Below are 23008 nucleotides of genomic sequence, written 5' to 3'. Positions count from 1 at the left end.
GATTTTTATTTTCGGCAATTTAATAGGTAAAATAATGACAAGTCATTGTAGAGTTATTTACATGTTTCTTCTGATTAATGATACTGGGCATTTTCTCATATCTTTAAGAGCCATTTCTACTTTTCCTCTTCATCTATTGAGTTGTTAGTTTTTTCTCGCTGATTTATAGAGTGCATATATTAGGACATTTTGGCTTTTCTTCTGCGATTTAATTTTTTTTTTTCAACTTTTTTTTAATTTATTTTTGGGACAGAGAGAGAGACAGAGCATGAACGGGGGAGGGGCAGAGAGAGAGGGAGACACAGAATCGGAAACAGGCTCCAGGCTCCGAGCCATCAGCCCAGAGCCTGACGCGGGGCTCGAACTCACGGACCGCAAGATCGTGACCTGGCTGAAGTCGGACACTTAACCGACTGCGCCACCCAGGCGCCCCTCTTCTGCGATTTAACTGTCTAAAATTTTGACCAGTTTGTCATTTATCTTTTGATTAAGGCTATTATGGGTTTTGTTGTACATAAATTCTGATATTTATAAAATTGAAATGATCAATATTTCCTTTTATAATGTAGGGGAGGTTTTTATGGTACTTAAAACAGTTTTCCCGGGGCGCCTGGGTGGCTCAGTCGGTTGAGCGTCTCACTTCCGCTTGGGTCATGATCTCGAGGTCTGTGAGTTCGAGCCCGCCGTTGGGCCCTGTGCTGACAGCTTGGAGCCTGGAGCCTGCTTTGGATTCTGTGTCTCCCCCTCTCTCTGCCCTCCCCCGCTCATGCTCTGTCTCTCTCTCTCTCTCTCTCTCTCTCTGTCAAAAATAAATAAACATAAAAAAAAATTTTAAAGTTTTCCCCACTGCAGGATTATAAAAAACTGCAATGATTTCTTCTTGGATTTTTATGATTTCATTCTTTGAATTTAAATATTTAATCTACCTGAAATTATCTTGCAATAAAGTAGGGATTCAACCTAATTTTTTTTTTCCATTTGGCAGCCCAAACACTATTTATTAAATAATCTTTCTTTTCTCCATTGATTTAAAATGCTGTCTTTATAACTATTAAATTTTCACATATATTTTTTGCCTTTTTACTCTGCTCCATTGATATGTCTGCATATCCAATGTGTCAATACCACAGTTTTAACTACTGTAGCTTTATAACATAAAGACCTTTTTTTCCCACTGCTCTTGTTTTTCATGATTGTTTCGGCTATTGCATGCCTGTTTCCATATATTCTTTAAAATTAGCTTACACATTCCAATATCTAATTATTTTGTTGGGATTTCTGAGGAGACCAACATATAGCATTTTCCCCCCTCTGTCCATGTTTTGAACAAATTGGGAAAAAATGTAAAGAGTTAGGCGTATGGGAAATAAAAGTATAACTTTTATTAGAGACCAAGGCTGAGTTGGATAGCTAAGAATACTTCCAAATAGGCTTGTGAACTGAAACTTAGAATTAGACAGATATGCCCCCCTCGAATCAGAGGTAACCTCTTAAGGTGGGAGCTGTCCCGGTAAGACTTTGGAACCAATGCTCCTGTAGTCTGTTCACTTCCAAAAAAAAAAAAAAAAAACCACAAAAACAAAAGCAAAAGCAAAAAACGAAAGAAAAAAAAAAAAAAAAAAGGAAGGAAAGAAGCAGCCAAGAAGGTCGATTTTATTCTTCTTAAACTTGTCAGAGGACAAGAAGGAGGAGTGACTAAGGGGTTGGAGCAAGACCTTAAAAGTTACCCCTCCATAGAAAAGGAAACTGAAGATTTCCTTTCTAACAATTTGATGCTGGTATGAGCAAATTATTATCCCACTTTTTAAGAAAGGCATAATAAGATGTTAAGAAGTCACACAGACATCTTTATCTTCTACCTCAGTTCATTCCATAGGCAAAGCCCTTCTTGCCTTCGACAAATCCCCTACACTAATTATTTTGGAATATTCTCTCACCCCAACATAAATATGAGAGAAATTATAAAGATAAATTTCTCCATTGCTTTGGGTGTATTTTCCTTCATTGAAATGATTTAGAAATAATCTTTAATATAATCTCATGAATAATCCTTAATTCAAACTTCAATTGCTTCCAGTAGCAATTTCAACACTAAATTCAGCTTTTTCCAGTGGTACTTGTTTCAAGATAGCATCTTTCTTGGCAGCTATCTCACAGTTTGGGCTCCATCTGACTCACCTCAAATTAACTAACCCCAAAGTGATGCCAACCTGCATGCATAGTTCCCTCTCCATCGTGCTTTTCTTTTTAAAATTTTTTTGGGATAGTTAATTTTATTTGTTCAAGGGCTCATATTGCAACCACTAAACCAAGCATGGCTTCAATTCAGATTCACATATTTAGGAGGATAAAAGCAAACTGTGATCCATGTATATGGATGAAAAACTAAAGGCTCATGGTTAATCACATTGTAGTTTTAAATTTCTATGGGTTAGAAGCCAGAAGTCACAGGTCTTTTAGGTCTTTCTGGATATCTCACAAAGTATTTGCACTTTTCTTGAGCTGAGCAACCTCATCATTTGTCAGCTTCTGGTTGATAACACTGGTTAATCCCCGAGAGTTCAGGATGCATGGAAGGCTCAGGAAGACTTTCTTCTCAGTGCCATCCATTCCCTTCATCATGGCTGACACTGGATGAATCCTGGATAGATTTTTCAACATGGATTCAGTGAGATCAGCCACACTTAATCCAATAGCCCAGCTGGTATATCCTTTTATCTTGACGACTTTGTAGGCACCATCTTAAGCACTTCCTTCCCCAATTTTCACTGTCATTGTCTGTTCCCATGTCTGGATTCAGTTCCTGGAGAGAAATGCCTGCCCCATTCACGCCACTCTGCACAGCCACACTTGAGTCGCCATGTTCTCCCAAAATCCATCCATGGAGCTGCTGGGATGAATGCCAAGTTTTTCAGCCATAAGGTAGAGAAATCTAGCAGAATCCAGATTACATCCTTTCCAATCACATGGTGGTTGGGTAGTCCACTTAGCTTCCAGGTAACATATGTAAGAATATCTACTGGGTTGGAGACCACAGCTCTGATACAATCAGGCCTGCACTTGACTATCTGAGAAATAATGAATTTGAAGACGTTAACCTTCCTCTGTACCAGGTTGAGCCGGCTCTCTCCCTCCTGCTGGTGGACTCCTGCAGTTACCACCACAATCTTAGAATTGGTGGTCATGGAGTAATCTTTATCTGCCACAATTTTAGGTGTCTGAAGAAATAAGCTCCCATGTTGCAGATCCATCCTTTCTCCTTTGAGTTTATTTTCCAAAACATCCACAAGGGCAAGTTCATCAGCCAGAGACTTTCCCAGAATGCTGATGGCACATGCTATACCAGCTTGTCCAACACCCACTATAGTGATCTTATTGTTTGGGACAGTTGCCTCTTCTGTGACTGGTGCAATCAGTTTTTTCTTAAGAGTTGCCATTGTGCCCAGAGAGAAACGGCTGTAAGAGTCGCATGAAGAAGACAATGTCAGCTGTGTTGTGACTCTCCATAGAGTGTTTTTCTTATCCTTGATGGTGTCTATGGGATTATTGCTGTGGACCCTAAAACTGGGAGAGGAAGACTGGCACCTCTTCTGGTTTGCTGAACTTGAAGTTGGAATTATCCAGGGCCATTCATCTACCCTACACCTGTTTTACAACCCCATGAGATCTGGCTGCACTAAAACTGACCTGCCTTTTGGATGGAACATGTCTCTTCAAGGATCACTGAGCTCCTCCTAATCCACATGTTCTTCTAGGTGGTAGATCCCCCTTAGCCCTCCAACTCTTGTGCCCCACCCCGAGACACATGGTTCCGTGGAATTCCAGAGCAGAGGCTTTCTTCCCAAACATATGTTCTGAAACAAAATACTGCTTACTTTTAAATCGCTATGTTAATATGGTAGGTGCCCATAGGAAGAGAAAGAATCATCTTAAATGTACGTCATTACTGGAATCAGAAGAGTGAATTTATTTTTGAATGTGCTGCTGAAAAAGAATTCAGCTTTACTGCATAACCTCCTAAAGAACTAATGCAAGTCATGATTACAAAAAGCTTTCATGGCCTTTGTGTGTGTGTGTGTGTGTGTGTGTGTGTGTGGTTTTCTTTCTTTGCCTTTCTTCTCTTTTCTTTTCTTTTCTTTTCTTTTCTTTTCTTTTCTTTTCTTTTCTTTTCTTTCTTTCATTTTAAAACTCATTCTCTATCTTTGTGCTACTGAGTTCAAGCACACTCCACTTAAGAGCTTGTTAATGTTCATCACAGTATCTGTGTTGAAGTTTGGGAGGTCCATGGAACTTAATTAGAAAGAAAGTTGGCTCTAATTTTGTCTTTTAGTACCATACCCCCACTTGAAAAAATAAAGACTGGCTATTTGAAGACCCTTAAAAAACTATTCTTTAGTTTCCTCTTGATTTGTGTTTACGGCTCAAAGTTTTCCCAGGGGAGGGTGGGAGGCAACCATAGGACAGTTCAGGCGTTCTGTTCTTCTCCTTTTCTATCGAAGGGCTCCAGATAACAGCCCCAAAGAAGGGAACACATCCAGGCCTCACAGCAGGATGTCAGTACTTTATAATAACCTCTCCCACAGCCTGAAGCTCCCAGCACTATTCACTTTGTACTAGTACCCTTGACCCAGCACAAAGGAAGACTTTGAAAGTCGCTGCACCCCACATCCCTGCTGAGAACCCAGGACGCAGGATGCTACACAGCAGTCTTCAAAAAGCCCCCTAATTTTATTTCCATCTCTGATTTCTGGGCCAGAGTCTTCTGCTTGAACAAGGGGGAGAACAGCTGTGTAAATAAATACAGATAACTGCAATGAGCTGAATGCTTTCCCCCAACTGCCTGCTAAGCTCATATAGGCTCTCAGCTGATTGTGTAGATGGATAAAGACATGGACCAAATGTGCTGCAATATATGATATTCTTCAGGGAGGAAAGTGGTATTAGGCACCCAGAAGTGTTCTGTATAAAATAGGACTGCTGGGCTGCTGGGTAACCAGAAACAGTTAACTGAATCCTATTACACTAGTTAGGAACCTTCAAAAAGCCTGTTTTCCTAACACCTATCAATCATCCATCCAGCAAACATTTATCGAGTATCTACTGCATACAAAGCATGTTTCTAAGTGTTTATGGGGTCACTTGGAAAACCTCAGGGAGGTCTGTCTGTGCCTTTAGGCATGTGGATCAGAGCAAAGGGATAAGTAGTGATTGAAAGTACAGTTTCTGAAGTCAACTGTCTTCAGAATGAACTCAACATTCCCTACTAGCTGTGTGGCCTTGGGCAAATTGCAAACCCTTTCTGAACTTCAGTTTCCTCACCTCTAACATTTGTTTTCTCATGTGCTGCACAGAGTCTGCCACATAACAAACTTCCAGTGTAAAGATCAGCTGCCTTATAGGGCATCGATTAAGCCGATGCAGAAAACAAACCCCACCCCAAATTCAGTAGCATAGCATGGTAGAGGTTTATTTCTCTGTCCAGAGCTGGGAGGTGCAGGGCTATAAGGGTATCTCTATCACTTTTGACATGTAGCTTCATCTCCAAGACCAAGATGGTTGCTCTGGCTCTTACCACATCCCTGCCAGCAAGAGAAGGAGAAGGTCAGAGGAGAGTATGCTTATTGCTTTTAAAGGTATAACCCAGAAGTGGCACACACCATTTCTTGTTACATTCCATTTGCCAGAACTTAGTCATGTGATTGTGTCAAGCTGCATTAGAAGGGTGGGAACTGTAGTGTCTAGTTGGCCATATGTTTAGCTAAAACTCATAACTTCTGTTGTGTGAGATGGTGGGCCACAAGCCATCCCAGCCACAGCTATCATTATGACCTACTCACAGGGCTCATGACAGTCACTGCTGGAGGAACCTTGGAAGATCATGGGAGGTAGACTCCTGGACACAGGGGTAAGAAGAAGAAGAAGGAAAAAAAACATTCTAATGGAGGGATAGAGAGCTCAGAGACATCAAAGAGGGGATTTGTTTACAGTATATTGAGAAGTCTGGATTATCTGGGGTGTAGTGTGCAATAACAGAGCTGTGTGGGAAGCAAAGCCAGAGCATAGGTTAGCAGTAGCTCATGAAGGGCCTGAGACATTTGTACTGTATTTTCCCAGTCAGGGAAGAGATAGTACAGATTTCCTTAGTAAGGGAGGGAAAATTAGGCAATGTACTTTAAGAACGTATGTGACAACAATGAATAGGCAGGAGGTGAATGACCAATTGGAGAAGTCATTTAAATAAACCAGGGATAAGATTTTGAGGGCCTGAACCGGGCTAAAGTGGTGGTGAGATTGCTAAAAGAGTCAGATGGAAGGCACCTTTGGAAATAGAATTGACAGGATATGGGAACCCACTGAATATGGGTGTGAAGAAAATGGGTCAAGAATGACCCCAAGTTCTCAGCCTTTGTTTTTGTCAGGACAGTGATGCCATTAAAAAGGACAGGGAAGGGGTGCCTTGGTGGCTCAGTCAATTGAGTGTCTGACTCTGGATTTCAGCTTAGGTCATGATCTCACGGTTCATGAGTTTGAGCCCCACATCCGGCTTTGCGCTGAATGTGCAGAGCCTGCTTGGGATTCTCTTTCTCCCCCTCTCTGTCCCTCCCCTCCTAAAAATAAATAAATAAACATTAAAAAAAAAAAAAAGGACAGGAAAGCCAGGAAGAGGGGAGAGAAAAGCTAGGACGGGGTAATGTCTTATGAGCCAGTGAAGGAGAGAGAACATGGTACCCATATATTTAAATTTATTATTTTTTTTTTTTGGATAATTCTTTAATGTCTGCTCACCTCCACTAGACTGTAAACTCATCTATAGCTGCATAAAAAACCATCTCAAACTTTGTGGCATGAAACAAGCAAAAAAGGTCATTTATTACTATCTTTCATGGGTCTGAGGGTTGACTAGACTTAGCTAGGTGATTATCACTCAGCATCTCTCATTCAGTTAAAGCCAGACAAGGGGAGGAGGTGGAATCATCTCAAACACTCACATGTTTGGTAGTAGATAGTGGCTATCAGCTGAGACTTCAGCTGGGACTATTGGCTTGGGTTTCTTCACAGCACAGTGAATGGGGTCTAAGAACACATGTCCTAGAGAAAGCCAAGGAGAAGCTGTATTACTGTTTATCACTGAGTCACTCAGAACATTTCTACTGTATTCAGTTCATTAGAAGTGAGTTACTAAGGGGGCACCTGGGTGGCTCAGTCGACTGGGCGGCTGACTTCAGCTTAGGTCACGATCTCGCAGTCCATGATTTCGAGCCCCACATCAGGCTCTGTGCTAACACCTCAGAGCCTAGAGCCTGCTTTGGATTCTGTGTCTCCCTCTCTCTCTGCCCCTCCCTCACTTGTGCTCTGTCTCGCTCTCTCAAAAATAAATAAATGTTAAAAAAATTTTTTAAAAAAGAAGTGAGTTACTAAGGCTAATCATATTTCAGGGCTTGATGGGAGGAATGTGCAAAAATGTGTGGACATGTTTTAAGCTACTACATTCTGTGAGGACAGGGCCTTAATCCTGCCATTTTTTAAACCACTATATTACTAATGCTTAGGAAAAAGTAGTGTGTGGTGTGGTCAATGAAAGTTTGTTGAACAAGTGAATGAAGAGAAAAATCAACATGTTTCAGTACCACAGATTATTCAAGATAAAGACTAGGGAATATTGACTTTTATTGTTTGTTACTAGCTGGCCACCTGTATGGCCACCATGTCTATGTGGGCGACTCAATTTTCAGCAGCCATTACTAACACTACTGGGGGAGTGAGAACATTACAATCCCCTTCTTATAGGGCTATTGGCTCCTGAGTATGGCACAAGTGGATCTGAGAGCTGTTAAAAGATAAACTGAGGCATATTAATAATTTTAAGAGTTTATCTTAAAACTCTGCAAAAATCTGCTTGAACGGGCAACACCCAATCTGGCAGATAGAAAGGAGTTCCAAGGAGCTGTACAAAATGAAAGACTTTTAAGGGCAGAAGGGAGCAGGAAGAAAGAAGTTATATGAAGCACAAAAGCGGGTTGTTTATTGCAAAGTGACTTTCCTTTAGGGTTCAGCAGGGTGCCTTCAGGCAGATTACCTACCTGGTGGCTGATCAGGTGATTCCTGACTGACTGAGTTAAGATTCTACTTCTCAGAGAGCTCAAACTGTAATTCTCAGTTTGGTGACATGGGGCTTAGTGTAAGCTCCTCCAGTCTGGTTTCTAAGTCAGACCCGGTCTCACCCTAAACCTGCTCTGGTTCCTAAGTTGGACCCCGCTTGACCCAGACCAGTTTCTAAGTCGGATCCAGTCTGACTCCGGCCAGTTTCCCACCTAGCCCACCTCCAGAGGTAGTGAGGAAGCAGCCAACCCAAGGGGCTCCACCGGTACCTAGGTTTGGTTGCTCTGCTGCTCCAGGGGACCATTAGGGTCTCCTCGGTTCCCTCTTCTGATACCAAAACTGTTAGAAGATAAACTGAGGCATATTAAAAATTTTAAGAGGTTGAGCAAAAATTGATTTGAATTGGGCAGCATCCAATCCAGCAGATAGAAAGGAACTTCGAGGAGCAGTACAAAATGAAAAACTCTTATAGGCAGAAGGGAGCAGGAACAAGGGAGTTACTGGAGGCAAAAAGCGGGTTGGTTATTGCAAAGTTACTTTCCTTTAGGGAACAGCAGGGTTCTGTCAGGCAGATTACCCAGCTGGTGCTGATCAGGTGATTCCTGATTGAGTTAAATTGCATTCTGGGAGAGCCCAAGCTGTAATCAAGTTAAGTCTCAGTTTGGTGACATGGGGCTTAGCATAAGCTATTCCACTTTGGGCCTATTGTCTTGTTTTTAACAGAGACAATACCTGAACCAAATGCCTACGTCCTGCAAGGAACTATTTTCTGCTTTTACCCAAACATAAAAGGTGAGTGTAGCAGGTTTTTTTTTTTTTCCCTGATGCATAACAAATTACCACAAATTTAGTGGCTTAAAACAACACTCATTTGTTAGCTCATAGTTCTATAGGCAAGAAGTCTTGGGTGCTCTGCTTAGGGTCTTGTAAATCTCAAATCAAGGTGTTGGTCAGACTTCATTCTCATCTAGAGCTTAGGGTCCTCCTTCAAACTCATGTGGTCGTGGAAAAATCCAGTTCCTTGTGGTTGTAATATTGTAGTCTGTTTCCTTGCTGGCCATCAGCTAAGGGTCACTCTCAGAGACGAGACTGCATTTCTTGCCATGTAACCCCCTCCATCTTCAAAGCCAGCAATGGAGAATTTCTCTCTCATTGAATCCCTCTCTTAGGCTTCAAATCTCTCTCACATTCTGTCTCTGATCTCTAGATCCAGATTTAAAGGGCTAGTGTAATTAGGTCAGGCTCACCTGGATAATCTCCCATTTTAAGGTCAATTGATTTGGGGACTTCATTACATCTGAAATTAATATTCGAATAACTAGGAGTTCACAGTATTAGTGTCTGAATAACTGGGAGGTATGTGTACAGCAGAGGCTAGGAATCTTGGAGGCTATTTTAGAAGTCTGCTAACACAATGGGAAATTCCCCAAATATAGGAAGGTATACAGACAGTTCCCGTATTGGAAATAAAAAATGATGCAAATGTTTACCACAGGAAGAAAGAGGACAAATGAAGATATAGGAAAACTGAAAGGTAAGCATCTGAGACTGAAGTTATGAATTCTACTGAGGAGCTACAAATGGACAAAGGAGTGAGTAGCAGTGCTGAAAGCCTGGCTGAAGTTGGCTGGGTGCAGAAAACGGCAATCGAGGCCCTTGATGTTCTTAATTAGTTTCTTAAGCAATCAGCTGCAGCAATGAGTATAAAAAGATGAAGCTGGAGAAATTGAATGGCGATGTTTGCATCGTGTGAGGACTGGCAAGGCGAACGGCATTGATCATGGAAATGAAGGATCATGGTAGGAGCACTGTTCCAGGAAAAGAAGCTGGAGGTCTGAATTCTCCTTATCTGTAAGGTGTGGGTTGTGCAGTGGATAACGTCCAACCGTCAGTACTGTAGCATCTGGATTCTATGTTGTGGCCACAGGGTCCTGCTGAGTGAGAGAGAAGACAAGGAAATAATGCTAGTACAGATGAAGAATAGAGATTAGAAATCATGATGAGGACGAAGATTAGGTGCGTTCGGATTTGATGCAATCAGAGAGTGTAAGAGGGTGAGGTAAAAAGTTGATTTTATGCTACTTCCCGTGTAATTTAAAATTTTTATGGCGATATACTTCCTTCCCCCCACTCCTTTCTTTGGTCTATTATTGTAATAGGTTTTACTTCTCAGTAAGGTATAATCCTCACAGTACTTTTTTGTTTGTGTGTTTGTATTAAAGGCCAATAAGCATTTAAACACTTTAACAAATGAAAAATGAGTGTCTTTTATAGTTATCTGTATATTTACATTTATGGTAATAGTCATTATTTTATGTGGGTTTAAATTTCGATATGATATTATTGTCTTTCACCTTGAAGCACTTTTAAACATAGCTTATGGCAATGAATTCTCTCAGTTTTTGTTGTCTGAAAGTATCTTTATTTCAACCTCATTTTTGAAGGATTTTTTAAAAATCTTTTTTAAAGATTTCTTTTAATGTTTATTTTTGAGGGAGAGAGAGACAGAGTATGAGTGGGGGAGGGGCAGAGAGAGAGGGAGACCCAGAATGTGAAGCAGACTCCAGGCTCTGAGCTGTCAGCACAGAGCCTGACGTAGGGCTCAAGCTCCCAAACTGCGAGATCATGACCTGAGCTGAAGTCGGACACTTAACCAACTGAGCCACCCAGGCGCCCCTGAAGGATTTTTTAAAAAAATACAGAATTCTAGACTGGTTCCCCCATCCCACCCGCCACCCTCTTTAAACCTTCAAAAATGTTGGTCCATTTTGTTCTGTGAAATAAGAGATAAGTGATAATTTTTGATGAGAAATAAGTGATAATTTTTATTTCCTTGTGTATAATGGGCATTTCCTCTTCTGCTGCTTTTATAATCTTTCTCTCCATTGATTTTTAGCAGTTTTATTATGATGTGCCTTGGCATGGTTTTCTTTTTGTTTATTCTTTTGGGATGTGTTGGGTGTCTGGGATGTGTGAGTTTATATTTTTCATCAAAATTGGTAACATTTTGATCATTATTTCTTTAAATATTTCTTCCATATTCTCTCCAGGACTCAAGTTACACATATATTAGACTATTATTGATATTGTGCCGCATATCCCTGATGCTCTAATAATATTTTTAAGCCCCTCTTAACTTGTGCTTTAGTTTGGGTAGTTTCTGTTGCTCTGTTTTCAAGTTTACTGGTCTTTTCTTCTGTAGTGTTCATCAGTTACTGATCTCATCCAGTAAATTTTTCATTTTGGATATTGTATTTTTCATCTGTAGAAGTTCTATTTGTTTCTTTTTTATATCTTCCATTTCTCTAATCATTATGTTCATGCTTTTCTCTAAATCCTTGAGCATATTTGTGATATTTTAAGCAGTTGTTTTAAATCCATCATCCATGAATTCCATAATTTCTGTCATTTTGAGGGGTATATTTCTATGGGTAATTTTTCTCCTAATTATGGGTCACATTTCCTTGTTTCTTGAAATATTTAGTGGTTTTTTTTTTTTTTTTTAGTTTATTTAATTTGAGAGAGAGAGAGAGAGAGATCACATGTGTGTGCACACAAGCAGTGGAAGGACAGAGAGAGAGGGAGAGAGAGAGAATCCCAAACAGGCTCCATGCTGTGCTGTCTGCTGTCAGTGTGGAGCCCTGTGTGGGGCACAAACCCATGAATGGTGAGATCATGACTTGAGCTGAAACCAGCAGTCAGATGCTTAACCTACTGAGCCACCCAGGCACCCCTAGTATTTTTGATTGGATGCTGGACAGTGTATTTAAGTGTCTGGATCTTTTTATCTTTCTTTACTGGAAGAGTGGATAGATTTGTTCTGTCATGCAGTTAACTTACAGAGTAGCTTCATCATTCTGAGGCTAGTTTTTAAGCTTTTGTTAGGGACAAGTATAGAGTAACTTTTTTTTTTTTCTTCTAGGATTATTTTGGCCCTAATTCTATGCCCTGCCCTTTATTGGGTCTTCAGTGAGGAAAAACAAAGAAACAAACAAACAAACAAAAACAAACTCAGGTATTCAGTGAAGTTTCTGTTTTTCTTTGATTGGTCTCATGTAGTATTACCCTGTGCATGCACAAGGTTGGTATTCGGCCAAATACTCAAAGAGACCCCTACACAGATTTCTAAAGCTATATCTCTGCACAGTTCTGTCTTCATTGCCCTGCAAATTTCAGCCACCTTATCTTATGTGAACTTCATTGAAGATCTCGTCCACTCAGTGAGACCACTGTGCTCTGCTTGCTTTCTGCTTTCATGGCCTGGAGTCTGGTAAATGCCTTCAGAGAAAAATATTATAGGGGTCATTATCAGAATAATTTCATTTGTTTCCCTTCTCTGGGGAGTTACAGTTTTCTTGTTTATTATTATTTTTTAATGATTATTTATTTTTTGAGAGCAAGACAGAGCATGAGCAGGGGAGGGGCAGAGAGAGAGAGGGAGACACAGATTCCAAAGCAGGCTCCAGTCTCTGAGCTGTCAGCACAGAGCCCTATTCAGGGCTCGAACTTACGAACCATGAGATCATGACCAGAGTTGAAGTCAGATGCTCAACTGACTGAGCCACCCAGGCATCCCTGTATGTATACATTTAATATAGGTTCAACATCTTTGGTCTTATACCTTTAAGGTTAGCTACCGTGAGATCATGACCTGAGCTGAAGTTGGATGCTCAACCGAGTGAGCCACCCAGGTGCCCCAAGAGTTACAGTTTTCTGATGCTAGTTGTCCACAGTCTAAAAACAATTGTTTCATGCCTATTTCTCAGAGAAGAAAATGAGCAAGGGATTCTTGTGTCTACCTCTGACCTTGCTGGCCTCTTCCATAATACCCCTTGTGCAATCATGTGAAAATCTGAGTACAGGGGCTGGATGAGTTCACGGAGTTAAGAGATCTGAAATGTGTGCTGGGTTCCTACTCTTAGATTAAAAATGCGGCTTAGAATAAGGAGACTTCAGCATTTCTCGTTCAGAGCGCTTCTGGGGAAATTCTTTATGAACTCGCTAAGGTAGGTGTTCGGGAGGTTGGTAACATGAGGCAAGCAGCTCCTGTCTCCCTCCTCTAGGTCCTTCCTAAGTTGGAAAACTCTCCCTGATAAAGGCAAGAACTGAGCTAGAGCTTGGGGAACAGGCTTGGAGGAGGTGGGAGCAGGGTGCAGGCACCAAGGTGGCTCAGCCTCTCTAGCTTTTGCTTTTTCTAAGGTATCCCCTCTTTTCCTTTTCTTCCCCCCTACCCCCACCAAATTCTGGTGTTGTGGTTGCTATTTTCTGAAGAGCACTACTTTAAAATAACTTTTATTGTGTCATAAAATAAACAAGAGAAATATTTATTCATTGTTGAACACCTAAAAATTACTGAGCATCCTTAGGAAACTATCTTAGATGGTATTTCCTTTTAATGAAATAGGTAGTTGGAATAGCTGGAATAATATAATTCATGAAGTTGTGTATCCAATTTTTAAAGCCTAGTATTATGAACATTTTTCTAAAAATTTTAGCTCTGCTTTTACTTGTTGTGTTAGCTTGGATAGTTACTTAGTCTCGGTAAACCTCAGTATCCTCATCTGTAAAATGGAGATAATAGTACCTCCTTCACAAGATTGCTGTCAGGACTAAATAAGATAGTATACATCCCACTCTTAGCTAGTGCCTGACATATGGTAAGCACTCATTAACTGTTAGCGAATACTTTTTCATGTCATGAATGAATTCATTATATCATCAAAGTATGACTTTTCAACGAGTGTGTGTTATGTCATTGTATAACTGTATTGTGACTTATTCAACTGTTGCCCTATTTTGGACATTCATACTCGGTAAGATTTTTGCGTTATAAGTAATTTTGTGATGAAAGTCCCTTGAATATAAACCTGTCTCCCTTTCATGTGAAGGTAAATCCCTGGAAGTGGAAGGAATAGATGGGGAAAAGGAACGGAACATCAGTGGAGGTAGAGTTTCCTTCATCGATCTCAGCTCAGACTCCTCACATAAGGCCTCTGAGAAAGGAGAGCAGCTTGGGGCTGGCTTCTAGAGGAGCCTGGGCTAAAGGAGAGAGGAAGACCCTTTGGGACATTTCTGCCTTCCCTCCTTTTTGTTTCAAATTCTCAGAGGGTTGGGACTCACTGAACTGGGAAGACCTGAGGTCTATGTCCACAGCTCACTGGCCAAGTATGTGACGTTGGGAAAGTCACTCAATTTCCCTGGGCTTCCTCTTGGATAAAATGAGGAGTTGGACTCCACTTCTAAAGTTCCTTTAAATGCTAGCATCCTTCAATCTAAGACTCTGACAACCTCATATCTAATATCAACAGACTCCACTTCTTACTTCAAGTGGAGAATTTAGTTCGTGCAATCTTTGGTTAATACATGTTTTCCAGAAGCATTTATCCCACATCTACCATTCATCCGTCACAGAGGTGAATGGTCTCCAGTCTTCGAGGAACTCCCAGTCTAGTAGGGAAATAGGACAATTATATTGACACACTGCGACAAGTTCTATAATAGAGGCTATTGCTGAATCCCATGGAAGGACAGAAGGAGGAGATATCTGTTATGTTTTTAATGGTGCTGAGTGTGTGGGTCAGATTAGGAGTGGATCACCCAGGAAAACAGGCAACCTGTCTCCAATCTCTTTTATGTATGAGCCTGATTCTGAGTATCAGTGAAAGCTCTCTTGATATGAGATTATTATCTTAAAACATCTCCATAAAGCAAATATTGCCAAGAAATTCCAAGATGAGAGAAGGGAAGTTGACTACAAAAATGAACAAGACATTGTCTTTACCTCCTAAATAGGGATGGGAAAAGGTGGCTATGGAAGTGGTCAGTATGGAAAGTTAAGTATGGAAATAATAATAATAAGTTATGGACAGAGCAATTTTATTCCTGAGAGATCTGGGGTGTTCTTTCTGGCTTGTTGAAAACAATGTTGGCTTTGGAGTTAGAGTGGACAGGTAGCTTCAGGATCTAGGATAAGTTGCCTGATAGCTGTATCAGTAAACAGACCCAGGAACACTTACCTGGAGATAATGCCCCTAGAGCTGGGGTATGTATCAGACACTGAAGAAGATGTTCCTTTCTCCCTTCCTCTGGTCACCAATCTTTTAGTCTTTGTTTATATATCTTAAATGTGTGAATAGTATTTTCCCCTGAAGGAATATTGATGAAGTAGTGAGTATGAGGGCATTTGGCACATGTTAGAGCATTACTGTGGTTCTGGAAGGAGGATATGAACTAGAGTCTTGAAGAACGGACTTATCCAGTAGACTTTTTAAGGCAGATTTTGGCATTCACTAGGGAGTTGTGCTCATCGGCAGAAGGGCACCATCCAGGAGCAGTTGCTGGCACGGGGCCTAATGCTGTGTGGCAGTGGTGAAAGCTCTCACAGGAGAGGGAAATGGAGCAAAGGGGAAGGAGGACAGGGCCAGCTGACCACATCTCAGTCCGACTTGGCCAAAGTGCCAGTAGGGAAGGGGTACTTAGGCAGGGTAGGGTCTGGGGGTGGGGTGACTTCTTCTGAAGTGCTAGTCATCTAGCACTATGGGGAATGTGACAAATAGTGGTTAGCACCCCTCCATCTCTGTCCCTCCTTGTTGTGTTCCAAAGGGGAAAGCTATGCTGAAAGGACTTAAAAAAAAAAAAAAAAAAAAAAAAAAAAAAAAGGCAGGGCAAGGGAAAGATAAACCAAGCAGGGGTTGCCAGGACAATAGTGAACAGACATCTGGGTTGAGTGTTTGGGGTTGTGCAGTGAAGGAGAAATGCCCTGAGAAGTGTTGGGCTTTGTTCAGAATTCAGACATAATGGCAAAGGCCAAAGAGATCCTCTCCACCAACCCCCCTCCATCCCACCCCCCCCCCCCCCCCAAAGTCCACCCAGACAGAGAGGGGGAGAGATAGAGAGGCGGGAGATTTATTTTGATGTAGAGTGTTCTGAAAGCAATCCAGAAGGGAACGGAAGTGAGCTCAGAGAAGGGAAAATGTAGGATATCCTAGGGCACTTTCACAAGGCACCAGGACAGGAGAGAGAATCCACAAAGCAGTGCGGTGACTGTTATCTCCATATGTACGGAATGCCCGCTCTGTGCCTGCAGTTGAAATCGGCGGCTTTTTTTTTTTTTTTTTTTTTTTTTTAACAGAATAGCATTTGCCGGATTTGGGATGTGTTATCTCAGAATGTGTTTCCTATGCCTGCTCCCTTGTCTCCCAGCATGCTCTGTCCAGCGTAGTGAAGGTGCCTGGTTAGATCACTGGGTAAGGCATGCACTATCTCTCATGCAAGCACAATCACAACATAGCTAGCAGTTAAAAACATGGACTCTGGTGCTACACTCTCTGGATTTGTAATCCAGTTCTACCACTTGGGCGAGAACTTAACCTTCCTGGGTCTCAGTTTCCTCATTTGTAAAATGGGATGACAGTAGTATCAGCTGTGGACTGTTACAGGGTTAGACAGGTTACACATGTGAGGCACTGAGGAGACTGCTTGGCACGTGATGAGAACTATGAAGTGTTGGCTATCATTGTTATAAAATACCTGGTGCTTAGAAGGTATTCGAACAATGTTAAGTGCTGTCAGAAAAATCATCGTATCAAACAGTTCCTGAATCCCTATGTATCCATGATGCTACGTTTTATGCTTATTTATGGTGCTCAACTGAAGACCTGTTTTTCGCCTGGTAACTTACTTTCTGGGGTGGATGCACTGATTTGGACACAAAGAATTGAAGAATAAAATGAGAAATCAGGCACAAAAAATAATGCATCAAAAAATAAAGATGTGGGTCACCCAGGTGGCTCGGTCAGTTGTGTTTGACTTGATTTTGGCTCAAGTTATGATCTCATGGTTCATGGAATTGAGCCCCCCATCAGGCTCCCTGCTGATAGTATGAAGCCTGCTTGGGATTTTCTCTCCTCTTCTCTTCTGCCCCTATCCCCCACCCAATAAATAAATAAATAAATAAATAAATAAATAAACAAACAAACAAACAAACAAACAAAATTAAATTAAAAAAAAAAGATGTGAGCATAAAAAGCCAACCAAAATTTGTGCTTACTATCTTAACAGAGCAATCTCATTTCTTATTGGTAGGGTTTTAAAATTGGTTGATAAGTCGTGGTGCCTGGGTGGCTCAGTTGGTTAAGCATCTTACTTTGGCTCAGGTCATGATGTCATGGTTTGTGAGTTCAAGTCCTGCATCAGGTGAGCTCGAGCCCCACTTCTTTCTCTCTCTTTCTCTCTGCCTCTCACTTACTTGCACCCTTTCTCTCACAAATAAAATAAAAATAAAAATAAAATAAAATAGGTTGATATGTCAGTTTGCAGCTGTTAAATAGTCATATGCCTACATGTAAGGAGGTCTCTATTGGGATATCACAGAAATCATTCTTATCCTGGTGAATCGTTTTCCATAATAATAGCTTATTATTATAATAAATTATAAAATATTTAATGTTAAAGTTATATTGTTATAATAAATATCATATTTATAGTAATATTTTATTTCTATAATAAAATGTTGAGAGAATACCAGCTATGATGTCATTTAGTTATCTCAAGGATCCTGTGATACAAAATATTTATTATTATTCCCATCTGACAGATGAGAAGGTTGAAATTGCTCAAGTCCACATAGTTAATGAAGCATACAGCTGGTATTTAAACCTAGAACCTAGAACCATTTGAATTCAAATCTATATTCTAAATGACAAAGAATCCAAAGGTAATAATTTAGATTATCAAAAAGATCTCAAAAGAAATAGAGCTGTGGACTAAAACTAACAGGAGTAGATAAAATAGGGATAGATGGAAAATTCTGAATGTACCTTCATAAAACCAGCTGTTTGAGTTTGAAATGGACAAAATATGGCTTAATAACAGATCATGTGATATATGCTTAGGTTTTCTTTTTCTTTTTTTCTTTTTCCTTTCTTTTTTCTTTTTTTTTTTTAAGTTTGTTTATTTTGAGAGAGAGGGAGTGGAGGAGAGGCAGGGAGAGAGAGGGAGAGAGGGAGAGAGGGAGAGAGAGAGAGAGGGGGAGGGAGAGAGAGAGAGAGAGAGAGAGAGAGAGAGAGAGAGAGAGAGAGAGAGAGAGAGAGAATCCCAAGCAGGCTCCACACTGTCAGCGCAGAGCCCAATGTGGGACTCGGGCCCACGAACCATGAGATCATGACCTGAGCTGAAATCGAAAGTCGAACGCTTAACCAACTAAGCCACCCAGGTGCACCTCTTTCTTTTCATTTTTAGATTTAATTTTAATATGAGCCAACAAATCTATAACATGGCTGCCCATGAAAGCTAATTGCTGTGGTTGCAGCAATCTGCAGAAACACAACCATAACAGGGAGGAACGGACGAATAGAACACTAAGAATTTGTGTCAGTGAAGGGTCTGGAAAATACGTTTCTAACAATTTCAACAACAAGGAATTGCTGAAGGAACCATAGTGGAGTTGTTTTCTAGAAAGCAATAATGGTTATTATAATAATACCTAATTCTGATAAAAGAGTTTCCTTGACTCAGGCTTATTTATGTATTAACTCTTTTATACCTTACAACAATGTTATGAGTAGATCTATTATCATTTCACTTTTATGGATGAGGAAAATTTGTTATGCAGCACAGAAGAGTGACAGAGTAATTCTCTACCTTGTGCTTCCCTCTGCCCTGCCCCTCCCCAGCCACCACCTTGAGCTTTTTCTTTTCCTCCTGACTTGTGTTTTCAGCTTCTGCCATGGTCACATGTAAGATGTAAGTGCAGTGACAGAGTTTTTACCTTAGTATGTGGCCAAAGCTGACAGAGGACTAATGAAAACCCGTATCTCCTTTCCCAACTGTTTCCAGATGTGATGTGATGAATCCCTCCTTTTCAAGAATAGCATGCGAGGGGCTAGCTGTTAACAGGAAACAGTTCCCCATGTGAGCTAACTCCTTTTACTCTCTGACAAGCTGTTGCCTCTGCTGGCCAGGGGCTATCAGCCAGGTGTCCTCAGATGTGTGCCATGGCCAGCGAGATTCACACAGCCATGAAATTGTCCATGAGTGGGAAACATAGGAAATTACAAGTTAGGTATATGCAAAATCTTGCTGGATGTAAAGGTTGAACAGTCCTGACACAGAAAGATATACAGAAAATAGTATAAACTCTCTTGCTATCATGATTTTGCCATTTGTTACTTGATAACTCTATTTCAAAATTTTGCAATAAAGACTTTCAGCAGAAACAAGCTAAAAAACAAAAACAACAATAAAACAGAACAAAACCCCCAAACCTGAAAGAGTATATTTAAGGAAAAATAAGGTCCTGAATGTTCATTTCTCGTCTGTTGATGATGAATATAAAACTTGCACAAAATGTTTGTTGACCTCAGGGGTATAGTGATATCATTAAACACATGAAAAGCAAAGACACACATCTGCTGAAGAAGCAACAGCACCTACTTCAAAGTTAGAAGTTATTTTAAGAGGATTGTGTCCAAAGAAAACAACTTAACATGTGCAGTTGCGGAAAGGTATGTTTACACATCACTCTTTGAAGTGTGACTTTTCATTTAGATCAAATGTCTGTTCTTCTAAATTAATTTCAATCATTTTCAATTTCAAGATCTCTTGTGTATTTATAAAACAATGTTAAAGTGTCGCTCTATTAGCAATAGAAGAATTTTGCAACCAGTTAAATAACTCCAGTTTTCTGTCAGGGTCATCAGATACTTCAAATAGGAAATCAGACCAGTTAAATTCCCATTAATGATTCAATTCTTTTTCCATCTGACAACTCGTGAAGTCAAAGTAAAGCTTCCAGAAGATTTTCTGTTGAAGGCAAAACATCTGATATAATGGTGAATACTGTGATAAATTTAGTAAAAAAGTTAACATTGAAGATTAAATTTTTTTTTGCTGTGGAGATATTAATGAATATATGTTTTTGCAGAGCATATCAACATGATAAAAACTGTGTTCTAATTATGATATCTGGGGAGCAGAAATATAATTGGAATGGATTTTGGTCCATGAACAAATCCTAATTGCATTGAAACCAACTTTAATATTTTACCAGTTAAAATAGAAACTGATAATGGTTACATTTTACAAATATTTATATATATACACAAAGTAATGGATTACAATTTTTGTGTGTATGTGCAGTAAAGCTACAAGAACTTCACCATAGCAGTATGTATTTTCTCTTAGTCACGCATCATCAATTGAATCTTATGAATGTTTGAGCTTTTTGAAAAATTACTTGCAAAATCAACTTAAGTATCAACCATGCGGAAGAATTTCTCTAAATTTTGATTGCATTCTATCCAAAATCAGTTGGAAGTATTTAATCAAATTATTCAACAAAGGAACAACCAAGATCTTTAGTTCTTAAAGTTTATAGCAAACGGTAATTATTAAAATCAAAGCTTGCAACAGGGAGATATTGATGTTTATCCATACAAAAGCAAGGGAAGAAGCAAACACATTAATTAAAGAAAACTCCAATGGGGAAAGAGCTCCACATGTAGAATAAAATCTTTTGATAAAGATTTGGTTTTTAATTTGGTAAGTTTATATTCTATTCTGGAATGGATTGAAACTGAGAGGACCTGTGATTTTGTATAATCTATGTTTGATGAACTATTTAGAAAAATCATGAAAAACCACCTTTTAAAATGAACTTTATCTTATAAAAAATATTTGTTAAAGAAGATACTCTGGGGAAAAAAAAGTACCTGTAAAAATATTTAAGTTGAAATATGAACAGATCTTAATTTAAAAATTAAAATCTGAGGGGCACCTGGGTGGCTCAGTCACTTAAGCGTCTGACTCTTGGTTTTGGCTCAGGTCATGATCTCACGGTTGATGAGTCTGAACTCCACATCAGGCTCCGTGCTGACTGTGCAGAGCCTGCTTGGGATTCTCTCTCTCTCCCTCTCTCTCTGCCCCTCGCTCTGCCTCTGTCTCTCTCAAAATAAATAAATAAACTTAAAAAAAACCCAGATGTTCAAAAATTAAAATCTGAGAATAGGCTCTGTTTAGCAGACTTTGCTCAGAGTTGCCTAGAGAGTGCCCAGCACCCGTACAGAGATTGATCTAGATCTCTTAGATAAAAACATGGTCAGAAGAAAGGGGTCAATTGAAGCTGTCATGAATTTCAAATATATTAATCATAAAATTCAACTGTGAATAATACTGAAGGCAAATTTATGAGAAAATTAAAAATAATAATTACATATCAAAAAATTCTTTACAAAAATACTAGTGATAGGGTCTTATAGACAGATAAAGCTAAAAAATTTATTAAAAACATGAAAGTGTACCAAGGATAATTATTTCACATTTATTAGTTTTAATGTTCAGATAATTTACATTCAGACTTAAAGTTTATCCTAATATACTCAGGTACATTAATTTTAACTTTTTAAGAAATAATTTTATTTTTGATAATAATTTTTTTTAATGTTTATTTTTGAGAGGGAGAGAGACAGACAGAGCACGAGCAGGGGAGGGGCAGGGAGAAAGGGAGACACAGAATCTGAAGCAGGCTCCAGGCTCCAAGCTGTCAGCACAGAGCCCAACACCTGGCTTGAACTCACGAACTGCAAGACCATGACCTGAGCTGAAGTCAGACACTCAACCAACTGAGTCACCCATGTGCCCTGAGAAGAAATTTTAATAAAATAATTTGTAAGTTCTCCAATAAAAGAATACCAGTTTGTTGGTCAGTTAATGTTCCAAAATGTTATATAATTTCAGTTATTTGTCTTAAGTTTTTATTTGGATATAACTTCAAACTTACAGAAAAGTTACAAGAATATTACAAGGAGGTCCATTCCTTCGTGTTTCCATTTTGTTCCATTTACTTTAACATTTTCCCTTTTCTCTTTCTCTCTCCTTTATCAGTGTGTGTACATAAAATCTTTTTTTTTTTTTTTTTTTTCCTGAACCATTTGAGGGCTTAAGACACCCTTGCCCTTTTTCTACAAAATCATTTCATGTGGTTTTTACTGAAAGTAAGGATATTGAATTCAGGAAACTCAACATTACTATAACACTATAATCTATAGTTCATATCCAAAGTTCACCTCTTATCTCAGTAATGTCCCTTGTAGCTATTTTCTTCCCATCCAGGACCCAACGTAGTTACTACATATAGTAGCAGTTGTCAGGTCTCTTTGGTACCCTTCAATCTGAAATAGTTCCTCAGTTTTTCTTTGCCCTACTTAATTAACCTTGACATTTTTTAAAAGAACAAGCTAGCTGTTTTGTCCCTCAGTTTGGGTATGATTAATTTCAGACCATGCATTTTTGGCAGGGATAATGTGATATGTCCTCAGTGCATCACATCTGAAGGCACATGGTGTCAGTTTGTCCCAATATTAGTGATACTGACTTAGATCATTTGGATAAGTTGGTGTCCAGCAGATGTCTCCCCTGAAGGCATAGACATATTTTCTAAGAAGTAATTGGAGGTCATACAAATCAAATTTTTACCCGCTATATTTAGTATCAGTTGATTCTATTAATTGTCCTAGATTGGACCAATGGGATTCCTTCAAGCTAGATGGCTCCTTATTCTTTTGGGATGATCTCTTATTCTTTAAACATTTCCTTAATTTTCAGCATGAGGTGTTACAGGAAGCCTTACTGCTTCAGGTTTGGAATCAGCCTTTTCTCCAAACATCCCTGGCTTTTTAGTAAAGAGTGGTATTTATAAACCAAGATCTGACAACTAGTTGTGCTTCTTGTTACATGTGAATCAATGCTTATAATGGTAGTGCTGATACACACACACACACACACACACACACACACACACGTATACACAAGCATGTACATATATGAACTTCTCTCTCTCTCTCTGTATGTACGGGTATAGAGCCATGAATTTATGCTGATATCCAATTCAATCCAACACCACAGGATACAT

The 23008-nt window shown here is 39.6% G+C and overlaps 1 protein-coding gene and 1 pseudogene across 1 annotated transcript in view; one reads left to right on the top strand and one right to left on the bottom strand.

The window, feature by feature from the left end:
- Positions 1 to 2332: 2332 nt before the first annotated feature.
- LOC109260103 (L-lactate dehydrogenase B chain-like) lies at positions 2333 to 3483 on the bottom strand (annotated as a pseudogene).
- A 9509-nt stretch (positions 3484 to 12992) lies between these two features.
- RANBP3L (RAN binding protein 3 like) overlaps positions 12993 to 23008 on the top strand; it is a 282806-nt gene continuing 272790 nt past the window's right edge. Inside the window, exon 1 of the mRNA XM_019438094.2 lies at positions 12993 to 13106. The gene's annotated coding sequence lies outside the window, so the exon portion shown is untranslated. The remainder of the gene's footprint in view (positions 13107 to 23008) is intronic.

This window comes from Panthera pardus, unplaced genomic scaffold, assembly GCF_024362965.1.
Source record: "Panthera pardus isolate Hobbes unplaced genomic scaffold, ASM2436296v1 HiC_scaffold_2, whole genome shotgun sequence".
Lineage (NCBI taxonomy): Eukaryota > Metazoa > Chordata > Mammalia > Carnivora > Felidae > Panthera > Panthera pardus.
Note: the sequence above shows the minus strand (reverse complement) of the source record. Positions and strands in the feature narration are given on the sequence as shown.